Genomic DNA, 11528 nt, shown 5'->3' with positions numbered 1-11528 from the left:
CTGAGCACCCAATGGAGGAACCCTCTCCTCCTCCTCAGCAACCAATGGTCTCTTTCCTCGGTCTTGAACCATATTTTTTCGAAAATCAAGAAATCCAGAAAAAGGAGAAAACTTTGGAAAACAAGGAAATCCGAACAAGTTTTGGGAAAAATTACCTTTATCAGACTCGTAATTTGTCGATCTATTCGTTTGGAGCAGTGAATTTTGGTATAAATCTTGGAATTGTAGTGAATAAGGGAGAAAAGGAAATGCGATTCTTAAGGGTATTAGTGAATTCAGGGAGAAGTTTACGTGTGCTTTGTTGTGCAGGAAACCCTCAGCCCATTCATCAATTGGTCCGAGATCAGTCTTCTCCCTTGAAAAGGGCCTGCCGAAGGTCCTATTATTTTCATACCGAAACACTTATGAACAAAGGGTGAACTAGCTTAGGTTGATGTTATGTTTTGCTTTTAATTTCTAATAAGCTAGAATAAGCTAATGTGATTTGGTTTGGTTTGATTGTTGTTGTTTGTTTTATTTCTTGTCTTATTTGCGCTATATTAGAGTGAGTGTAAGTCATTATTATTGCTCTTCAATAAAACACAATTTATTATTATTATTATTAATTGTTTTTTTTTTGACAAAGCTTATTAATAATCTATGAGCATATATATTGTAAATGTCATATTTATAAAAAAAAATTAAAAGTTAATATTCACAAAACGCATATTAAAACAAATCTAATAGGATCCTGATCCCACATAACTATATACATATCTTATATGTAACATTGTAACTTGCAAACAATGATCAAATTGAAGTTTTTGAATAGTGCTAAATTCAACGTGTAGATGTAATTTGACGAGGTACTATATTCAAGCTTAGTCACATATTTGCTTGAATAGTTTTAAGGAACTCACAACTCCAGACTACTAGTGATCAACCAACTTGTCCTCAGAGGGTCGAAAGTTCAACTTCTACTAAAACATGTGGCATGGATTCTGCCAACCCCTACTTCCATGGCATCAATGCTGAAGCAACAGAAATATTTATTTTGGATGTATGTACTGTTCTATACGAGATGTTTTGTTTTATAGTTTGGTTCATCGTAAAGGTAACCAGGCCCGTAACAAGGGCAGGGCAGTGGGCCGTCTGCCTTGGGCCCATTGTTAGGAAGCCCAATTTTAGTTAAAGCCAAGACCCCTAAAAATACAAAGCTATAAAGAGACTAAAGACTAAAATATCAGTTTTTATCAAGATATGGAGTATATATATTAAACGTTTCTTTCTCTTTGGTTTTATTCACCCTTGATTTTCGCACATATTGTAATATTCAGTTTCCAAAACTGAATTTATTCATACCTATAATAATCATTCAAAAATTCCCCATATCTCACTTTCTTTCCCTCTTTCCAAATTCTGACCGTATTCATTGTCTTTTCATATAAATCTCTATTCCCTAATTATATCAATTGAAGATGAAAATTATTATAAACAGTGATATATCGTCTCAATTTTCTACAAGAAAGCTTCAATTATACTTCCTTCGTTCTTTTTTAGATGACACAGTTTGACTTTTGCATTATTCACAAACAACACTTTGACTAGCTTTTATGATTTGTAGTTACGATAAAATATAGTCATGTGGGATTTTGTTTTAATCGTCTTAATGTATATTTTGTTAGTATTCACTTTTTATAATTTTACAATGTTGATAATGGGAGATATAAATCGTTAAATTGTGCGTTGATAAACGTGATAAAATAAACGTATCATCTAATTAGGAACGGAGGAAGTATGATATTTAATCCTCCTTTAAAATTAATGATTCTCCGGTACAAATTTTTCTTCTTGCAATTATTTAATTTTCTTAATTTCTTGATTAGTTTGATTGGTTCCATTTGTTTATCTAAATTTGGGTGAAAAGTTTATAAGTCTCCTGTCTTCGCTCTTTTATAGTTTCACCGAATCGCTATCTATTATTGTAAGGTTTATGCTAATTTATTTATTTTTTTCCATTTTCAAATTTTACACAAAAATTTTACAGTACCTTTGTTTTTTTCTCATTAAGATAAGCTATGTTGTGATTGTTGTTAATTTGAATTTTAATTTAGATAAAATAAACTGATTGAATATTTGAATGCAATTGATGCACTTGTGTAAAGATAGGATTTTGGCGAGAGAAAATGTTAACAAATTAAGAGCGTTATTTTTTATTTTTTATTTTTTATGCTTTAACTCCTAAATTGTACGTAGTATATTAGATGGAGTGAGCAAAAGTAAAAAAATATTTTTAGTTCTTTTCTTTTTCATATTTTTCACGGCTATATATGAAAGAGAAACGATTTTTTTTTAATTCATTTTTTGAGAACTTTGTTATCTTTGTCTTTTATTTCTCAAATTTGACGCGGGGAGTTAAAATTGAAGCGGTTAATCTTTTGTTTTGCATACCCTACAAGTTAAAAAATTATGATTATAAAACTAATAGGGCCTCAAATTATATGTTCGTCCTAGGCCACCAAAATCTTAGAAACGGGCCTGAAGGCAACAAAAAAGCTATAAAGTAAATACGAAATATTGAATAAAAACGTTACATGCATATATTCAGAGGCTTCATTGATATAATTAAATGAGATTGTCTCTTAAGAGACGTATGATATAGATGAGATAGATCTTATTCTAGAGATAGATCTTACAATACTTCTAGTGTAAAGTTCGGTATATAGAGTATTAAACAAATCTTACAACAAACAAAAATCATAACTCGTCATATACCCCACATACTCCTAAAAAGTAAATATCACTTAAATGTTTCACCCAATCTTTTTTACCACCTTCCTTAGTTGTACTAGCTTATACATATATACATACTGGTCAGAACATTCTGAAGGAGCAAGGTTAAGGGAATGAAAGCAAAACAGTGTACTTGCAGAACATTCTGAAGTTCTCAGCAAAGAATATCTTCAAGCCGAAGTTCTACACTTAGACAAATTTTGAAAAAATTCAGAAAAGCAACTAAGTACATAAATCAGGAAAACAGGCAATAGAAGAGAAAAACTGAGAGAAACTTCAAATACATTAAAAACGAGGATTTCAAATGTCAAGCACAAAGATATCCTAAATCGGCAGCCGCCCACAAGCGGAAAACACAGCTGCTGAAGTCAGTACATAAACTTAAAATAAGCAAAAATAAGTTTGTACAAGGCAAGCTGAAGCAAAAGATAAGGCAAAAGCAGTGTTGCGGCGTTTAATCAGTTAAGAGCACGTAGACCCGCAAGATTCTGCAGACGACTGCCCGAGTCCCTATGCTTTGGCGTTGGCCGGTTTAGAGAAAGCAAGCTTCATGAAAAGGTTCAAATAAGGTTACCTGCATTAGCAGCATGTGGTTCTCAGCAAAGGGGTCTAGAACCTTCACAAATGGCTTGGATACTCTAGCAGTTGCCCAAACAGACTAGACCCTAGCCCCTTCCAATTCTGAAAGGCCAGTCAGATCACCAAAAAACTCGACTGCGAAGTTTCGGCAAGACTACAGACTGTCCCTAACAGCTTCTGGAACAATTACAAGGGGGGAAGACTCAAACCCCATGTCAGCAGACTGGAAGGTTCTGAAAGAGTTCCCAGCAGATGATGGAATATCGGAGACTTTGGGGTCATCAACTCTTTCAGCAACCTCCTTAAAACCAGCCGAGGTCTTTTGGAAACAGGCTCAGGATCCCGGAATTGTCCCGGGTTTCCAACGGCTCTTCTTCTTCTCCTCCCCCGGCCTGCCATGTCTTCTTCTGAAGATTCGTCCGAAGAAGAGGACTTAGATTTTTCAGCGTCATTCTTGTTTCCTCCTTCTTCGTCAGACTGCAGTAGGAGAAACAAGGGGGGCAAGGATTGGTATCGGTATCGTAATTAAAAAAAAAAAAAAGAAAAAAAAAAGAAAAAAAAAAAAAAACTCGAAGCCGAAGCTTAGTACTTAGACAAAATTCACAAGCTGAAAATCTAAGTAGAAGGAGTGAGGCAGATGAAATTCGATACTAAGTAAAAAGAATAAAAGCCAGAGCAAATGAAAGCGTTAAAAGCTTTCCGAAGACTTAAGCAGCAATTCGTCTTCGACGGTTAGGACGTAGGGCTCAGAAACAGGTGTTGTTTGCTCAGCATTCCGCTCAGAGCCAATAGGAAGGTGATAAGTCGTGTTTTGTGTATATTATTCGGTTGGTTTTTAGTTAGTTTTGTTAGTTTAGTTGAGTATTTGAGTCCGTTTTGGCGTATTTTGCTTTAGTTTGGATAATCCGATGCTTTTATGGGTAGTTTTGTTGTTTTTGATAATTTTCAGGAATAATGGACCTAATTTGGATGAATTATAGATCCATGAAGTAAGTCAAATCCCATGGAGTTTGGAGATTGAAGAAAAGTCAAGAAAATGGCATTTTAGAGGTAGGCACGGCCGTGCCTCCCTATTAGGCACGTCCATGCCTCTGTGCCAGAAGCTGCGCCAAAGGAAGACCCTAGGCACGTCCGTGCCTAGCAGAAGAGGCACGTCCGTGCCTAGCAGAAAAGGCACGTCCGTGCCTAGGTAAAGAAGTAGGCACGTCCGTGCCCAGCATCAGGCACGTCCGTGCCTGGAAGACAGAAACTGCAGCAATTTTGCTACGCGTAGAGGCACGTCCGTGCCTATGAAGAGGCACGTCCGTGCCTATGAAGAGGCACGTTCGTGCCTCCTGGGATTTTTGTGCGCCAAGGCTTGGCCGATTTTCTTATCTTTTTGGGCTTGTATATATATCTTTTTAGCCTTGTTTATCATATTATCTATTAAGTTTTATTTTTTTTCAATTCCTATTATCAAGAACTAGTTCTCCATTATTTTTCTAAGTTTTTTGTAATTCAAGATTCAAGATTTAAGCTTTCTACCTTCAATTTTATTCAAGAATTGGTATTTATTTTTCATCCTTTGCTATTTAATTATGTTTTCATTATTTATTATTATTTTTGTTTCTTTAATCATGTGTGAGTAGATTCTTTAATTCAAGATCTAGTGTAGCCCTATTATTATTGATGCATGAATTAAATCTTTAAATTTTTTAACAACTTTAACAATTGAATTGCTAAATTGATTGTGATTATGCCAATGCTAGGTTAGACGTAACTATAGTATTGTGATTATTCCATTGTTTTTATCACAGCGAGAGTTGGGTATAAACGGATTTGAGTAAATTAATTTAGGGTTTGATTCATAACACGAGAGTAGTTATGTTTGATAATTGGGAAGTGAGAGTAACGTGTTTAATGTCTTTAATATGCATGATACCATGAGAATAGGATTGATTAGGGAAGCCATTGATACTCGAGAGAGATCCTTGGTAATTATTAGGGTTTACTTTTCCCCGTTCGATTGAAATCGTATGTTAAGGGTAGAATTACAATTGCATCGATAATAATTATGGTGAAACTAGATCTTGGATGTTTTAAGTACTTGATTTAATCATCTTATTTAGATTATTTTTGAATTCTTCTCATACTTAGTTCCGTAGATAATTGATTATAATTGATTCTTGCTTAGTAGAAATTCGAGTCTATTTAATTATTTTTGAACCTTAGTCTCTTGGGATCCGACCCTTACTTGCCAGTCTACATTAGTATTGGTCTGTTAGGTTATTTTTGATAGGTACGCGACACGCCTACCAGTAATTGCATCAATCATTAGAAGTGGAGAAAGTTGTTATGCAAGCCTAAAGAGGCCGGTTGTGTGAAGTTGATATGCATGCTATGCTTAGGTTGAGTGGCTTCATATTTCACCCCGAAAACACATGAGCGTTATTGTTTTTATTTTTCACAACTAAAGTGAGAAATATTCATATTTGTGTGAGTAGGTATGGGGAGATGTGTGGTAAGATTGGTTGTCAAGTCTAAGTATATGAGATGTGTGGTAAGATTGGTTGTCAAGTCTAAGTTACTCCAGCGTCAGCAGCAATGACTGCTTGTTCCTCGGGGCCTAAGAGAAAAAAGGGGTCCCTCTTCAAATACCAAGGCTTCTGCTTGGAGTACTCAGCTGGCTTAACTAATTCAAGCTATGATGGGGCCCTAGCTGAAGGCACAATAATAGTAGGAGCGTTCCTCGTCACTTGCCGAGAAGCACTGATTCCAAGCCTCCTGTACTCCAAGTCGCAATTTCCCTCGTGTAGCACTGAAAAACCGAAAGAATTAGGTTATTCTGCATGAAAAGGAAAATAAGCAAGTAGAGAAAAAAGTAAAAAAGGCAAGTAAAGGCTTTCGGCCCCAGCCGAACTTCTTACCATCTTGATATTATCGGCTGAGGCCGACAGCAGCTAAAATCTTCTCTTTGAAGATATAATGGTAACATGGGAGCCATGTCTCCGGCACATAAACTTCTCGGCCAATCCCCCCTCGGTTCTTCTTCTTTTCGAAGAGAGCCATCGACTCCTTCTCTTCGGCTGAGAATTCATCAGGGCCGAGGATGCTCATCTTCGGATCAGGCCTTCTCAAATACCTCGGCCCACCAAAGTAGTTCGGGTGCCCTTCTTTGGCTGGGGCTCGAATCCATATCCACTGACCCCTCCAATCCTTGTCAGAGGTGTCATTCGGCCAAGTGGTTAGGAAGCCCCTTTGGGTTTAAATTCTCCACCAACTAGGGCCTGGCGTTTATGAGACTGCGGATTCGGCATCAGCTTATGCAGTTTTCAGAACACGCCCAGACTCGGGTCAAAGCCGTAAAAAAGACAGGCTCACAAAAATATCATAACCCTTTGGATACTAGCTGGGGTCAGTTGACACAAAGAAATGTTTTACCCATTCAATATTTGTACAAAAAATGGGTGCAGAGGAAATCTAAGGCCAGATTGAAGCTGCCTGGTATACACACCGACATAACCAGGCGGGGGTCTATGAATCCTATCCTCGGCGACGGGCATCTGACACCAGTACCCGTCTTTCTCCATAATGCCGTAAAATAATTCAATTTGCTCGGCAAAATGATGGAGGGCATCCCCTTTAACTCACCAGTCATAGGGGGCAACGTTTACAAGCCCATTGTTCTCGGATGGGGCATCCCATTCCACGGCTTCGGCAGGAAAACAACAAGGCCCATGCGCTGAGCCATTGGCGGAGGTGCTGGCCTCCTCCCAACCTCGGTACGGCACCGAAGTTAGTGGTATCGCAGCAATGGGGGGTTCCTCGGAAGATTCCATATCCTCTCGTCTCGGAAGAGAGACGCTATTGCTCAGGCGCGGCATCCGCCCTAATGGCACAGTGCGCCTGACCCCCGGCTGAGAAGCTTCCTCTCCCTCAGCCTCAATTGGTCTCTTTCCTAAATCCAGGTCTCGAACCATTTTTACAGAAAGTGGAAAATCGGGAAAAAGGGGAAAGTTCTCAAAACAAGCGAAATCCAAACAAGTTTCAAGAAAAATTACCTCTTCTGAACTCGAAATTTGCCGATTTATCGATGCGGAGCAACAAATTTCAATTTAAAAGCTCGGAATTGCAGGAAATGAGGAAGATTGAAAATCGGGTTTTTAAGGGTTTGTGCGAATTTCAGGAAGTGTGTTTGTGAAAAGAGATTAGAAAAGGTGGAGAAGGCGGTTTATATAGGTTCATTGGAATCAAGAATTCCAAGAGTTTAAAACCGCCAAATATCCCACTAAATTCCCTTTAAACACAGTCATTAGACAAGTTCCTAAATTAACTACCCCCTAAACTTTCTACCTTACCAATTATCTTCCCTAATGACAGTTATAACATCATAAACCGTTTAATTTCCTTTTTCAAATTACAATCATTTGCTTCCCTCCATGTTGCAAGTCAAAACCCGACCCGTCATCCTTTCGAATCGGGTCTGGGGGGCAAGTTATTTGGGTCCAATTCAGTCAACCTAATTGGACCGGCCCAAGTGATTTAATTATAAAAGCCCAAATTAAGGTTCAACCCTCTAAGGCATGCTAAAGTCAACAAAGCCCAGTCAACATGGCAAGCCCATCAGACTTCAAGGGCCCAATCCTCCTCTGTTGAGCAAAAGTATAAAAGCCATCAATTGTCTTACTTATCATTCATTCAGAAATATCCACAATCAGCCTCTTGCATAGCATTTACTCTCAATACACTAAACTGACTTTAGCATCGGAGGGGCCTTCCTCGGCAACCACCCCCAAGACTAGTTTACGTGTGTGTGTTGTGTAGGAAATCCTTGGCCCAATCGTCACTTGGACCAAGACCAGTCTTCTTCCACCAAAAGGGCCTTCTGAAGGTCCCATTGTTTTCATCCGAAACAAAGGTATTTCATTTTTGTGAAAAACTACCTTATAAACTTCAATTTTTGTGAAAACTACCTTATAAAAAAATTGTTGTAAGAAACTACTTTATAAAAACTAAATGTTATAAGTTGCTACCATACGCTTGATTTAACAATGAAAGAGAAGGGTAATTAGGGGTTATAAGGGGGGCTACAGGGAAATTGGGTGGGAAAAGGAAAACAAATGATTGAAAATGGGTCATTAAACATCCCTTATTCAATGCAATAATCCAACAAAAGGTAACTTCTTACAACATTTAGTGTTTTATAAGGTAGTTTCTTCCAACATTTTTTTTATAAGGTAATTTTTCACAAAATTTGAAGTATATAAGGTAGTTTTTCACAAAAAGTCCAATTCATTATTGATAAATGATAATGAAATAATTTGCTTGTTTCACCCCATAATTTGCCAACGAACCAAGTCGCGATTTGATAGCCTTTACTATGAAATGGAACAAATACATGTTGATAAGCTTGATTTACCATCGGTTTAACCATGAGACATCCAACTTAAGGGTCGATTTATAAAAAGTTTAATATGAAAATTAACTAGTTCGTACTACATACTCGTCAGATACTCCACATGAACCACATAGTCGCGAAAGTAAAGATCACTTGCAAGTTGCTCCCAATAATCTTTTTTTCCCTTTATTAGCTTGTAAATTTTTTTTCCCCTTTACTAGCTTGTACTACATATAGCTTACCACCCACCCTTACTTGCTCTCATATAACTACTCAGCTTCAATTGGAAGATTGACCTAGTCAAATTAAACACTAGGATTGTTTAGTTTGGTTTGCATACTAACAATTATTTCCTCCGTTTTTTCTTACTTGATCCATTTTAACTTTTATACTATTCACCACCCCTTCTTTGACCATCTTTTGTGAATAATATATAAGGAAAAACATATTCGTGTAAGATCTTGTTAAATTCGTCTCAATAAGTACTATCATAACTTTTATAATTTTTACTTATGAAGAATTAAAGTTATTGATCCTTAAAATTTTATATTGACAAGCGTGATAAAGAAATAAGTCAAGTAAAAAAGAACAGAGGTACTATTAAAATTACGATATGCCATATGCTCTACATGATGTCACATTGCTTACATATGTATGTATGACGTTCACAGGCTTTGTTAATCCACATAAAGTTATGATCGCTCGATCTTATTAATTGCATTACAACCGATTCTTCTTAATGACTTAATGAGCTAATTATGAATTAAATACCCCTACAACATCTAATAGAGAAACACACCCTATATAATTGATAGTGATATACGGAGTAATTAACTTGCTTGTTTCATCCTATATATGATTTGCCAACTAACCAAGTCGCGGTTTGATAACCTCTAATTTGATGATGGAAAAATGAAATAATATTGCAAACCTTCCTCCTTCCTCTTCCAAAAAAAAAAAAAAACACCTTGAAAATGGATTCTAAGATCCATTTCTCAACCTTTGCATGGGTATTCATCCTTGCCATAATGTCCTCAATGATCATGAGCTCGGTCTTTGTCTCGGGTGCTCGATCACTAGCAACGGAGTCTGAGCATAAGACCGGCCTTATGGTCACTAAAACTCCTACCTATGATCGCAAGAATCCAACTACACTACTAATCTTAACCATACCTTGGTCCAACTATTGGACGAGCTGCCCCAGCTGTTAGACCTTAGGTAGGAAATTTGTACATCTAGACCAACCTTGCCAAATGCTAGTGAGAGAAAATCTGTATTGGTTGGTCTTTGTTGTCGGATATAAGTTATGTGAGCAACCAAGGTTCAACTTAAAGAACCCATGCCAAAAGAAGACATATTCAGGGAACACGTCATCATGGATTCCATCTTTATCCTTCTTCAGTTTCATCTTTGATATTTTTTACGAACGAGTTTTATTAATTTTCTTTTGGCACATAGCTACAAGCTAATTTACAAATGGAATTCTTGTTTTACAAAGTATTATCTAAAAATTGGCCTCCCTTAATTTAAGACAAAAATATAGTATATCACTCTTAATTTGTCCTCTGAAGATAATTTGCTTAAAACCCATCACTTAACTGACTCAATCACTAAATTAAAGGTAGTAAGCACATACAATATTTGTGCCTCTAGACAATACAACCCTATCACATTCGTTAATAATTGAAGGACTATAAGAATTCAGTAAATCTTACGTAATTTATTTATAATTTGGTTATATCCCTTGTTGTACGTACCACTTGACATTTACAACAATGCAACTGTATGTAGTAGCTTTTGGCATGATACTAGCAGGTTTTTATTTTTTTGTTTTGATTTGGAAAACCAATGGAAGATAGAGGGCCCGGCGGCTAAGCATATACCTTCCACACAAGCTCCTCAATGCCCACTAATGCCCACCATTGAAATCACCACCCCTCCCACCTCCACCCTCAAAATACAATATAAAATAAGAAAAAACTTATTAAAACTAGGGAAATAAAAAAAAAAAAAAAAAATGACCCGTTTGGTAGGTTATAGGTCGTCTAACTTATTTAAAAATAAAACCCCATAAAGGTCAACTTATTATTAGTTAATCGAAAGGTTTGCTTATTTTGAGAAGATCGAACAAAAGATTGCTTATTTTTGACAAATTATCCTTGTAAATAACACATGTATATAACTATGTAAGTGCCTCATATTAAACACTTTCTAATAATAAAGGACTATTTCTTCTATTGTCATATAATCTTTGGGATGAAATTTACTTCGACTTGTAAAGTGGACTCTTACGGCCCACACCCATTCTTAAAAGTTAAAACTAATTCATATAATTGTCGTTATCCACTTGTCCCTCCTGCCTTTTACGTACCCACAATCCTAATTTTTTTCTTTCTCATGTAACAATATTTTTTTCTTTTTCTTTTTTTTTTTTTTTTTTTTGAAACACATGTAACAATATTTTTGGAATACAAGAATAGAGGAAATGTATGGAAGTTGCACCGAAATTTCTTACTTTCTACAGTCTTACATCTTACTACAATCTCCTTCGACTTGTAAACATCACCATTTTTACTTTATACACGCATTGAACGCGGTTTCCTTTTCTACTTAATTCGTCCATAAATAGTCGAGACGTCTAGTTATTCACATCTCACCCTACTCAACAGTCATAAAACTACTCACTACTACTAATACTAATTCTTCTACAAGTTTATTTTTTTTCAATTCTCTCTCTCCTTAAGTTTTTGAAAAATGAAGTTAAGTAAGAACAACCATTCTGTTGCCATTTATATGCTTG

The sequence above is a fragment of the Chenopodium quinoa genome, unplaced genomic scaffold, assembly GCF_001683475.1.
Source record: "Chenopodium quinoa cultivar QQ74 unplaced genomic scaffold, ASM168347v1, whole genome shotgun sequence".
NCBI lineage: Eukaryota > Viridiplantae > Streptophyta > Magnoliopsida > Caryophyllales > Amaranthaceae > Chenopodium > Chenopodium quinoa.
This window is presented reverse-complemented; position numbering follows the sequence as displayed.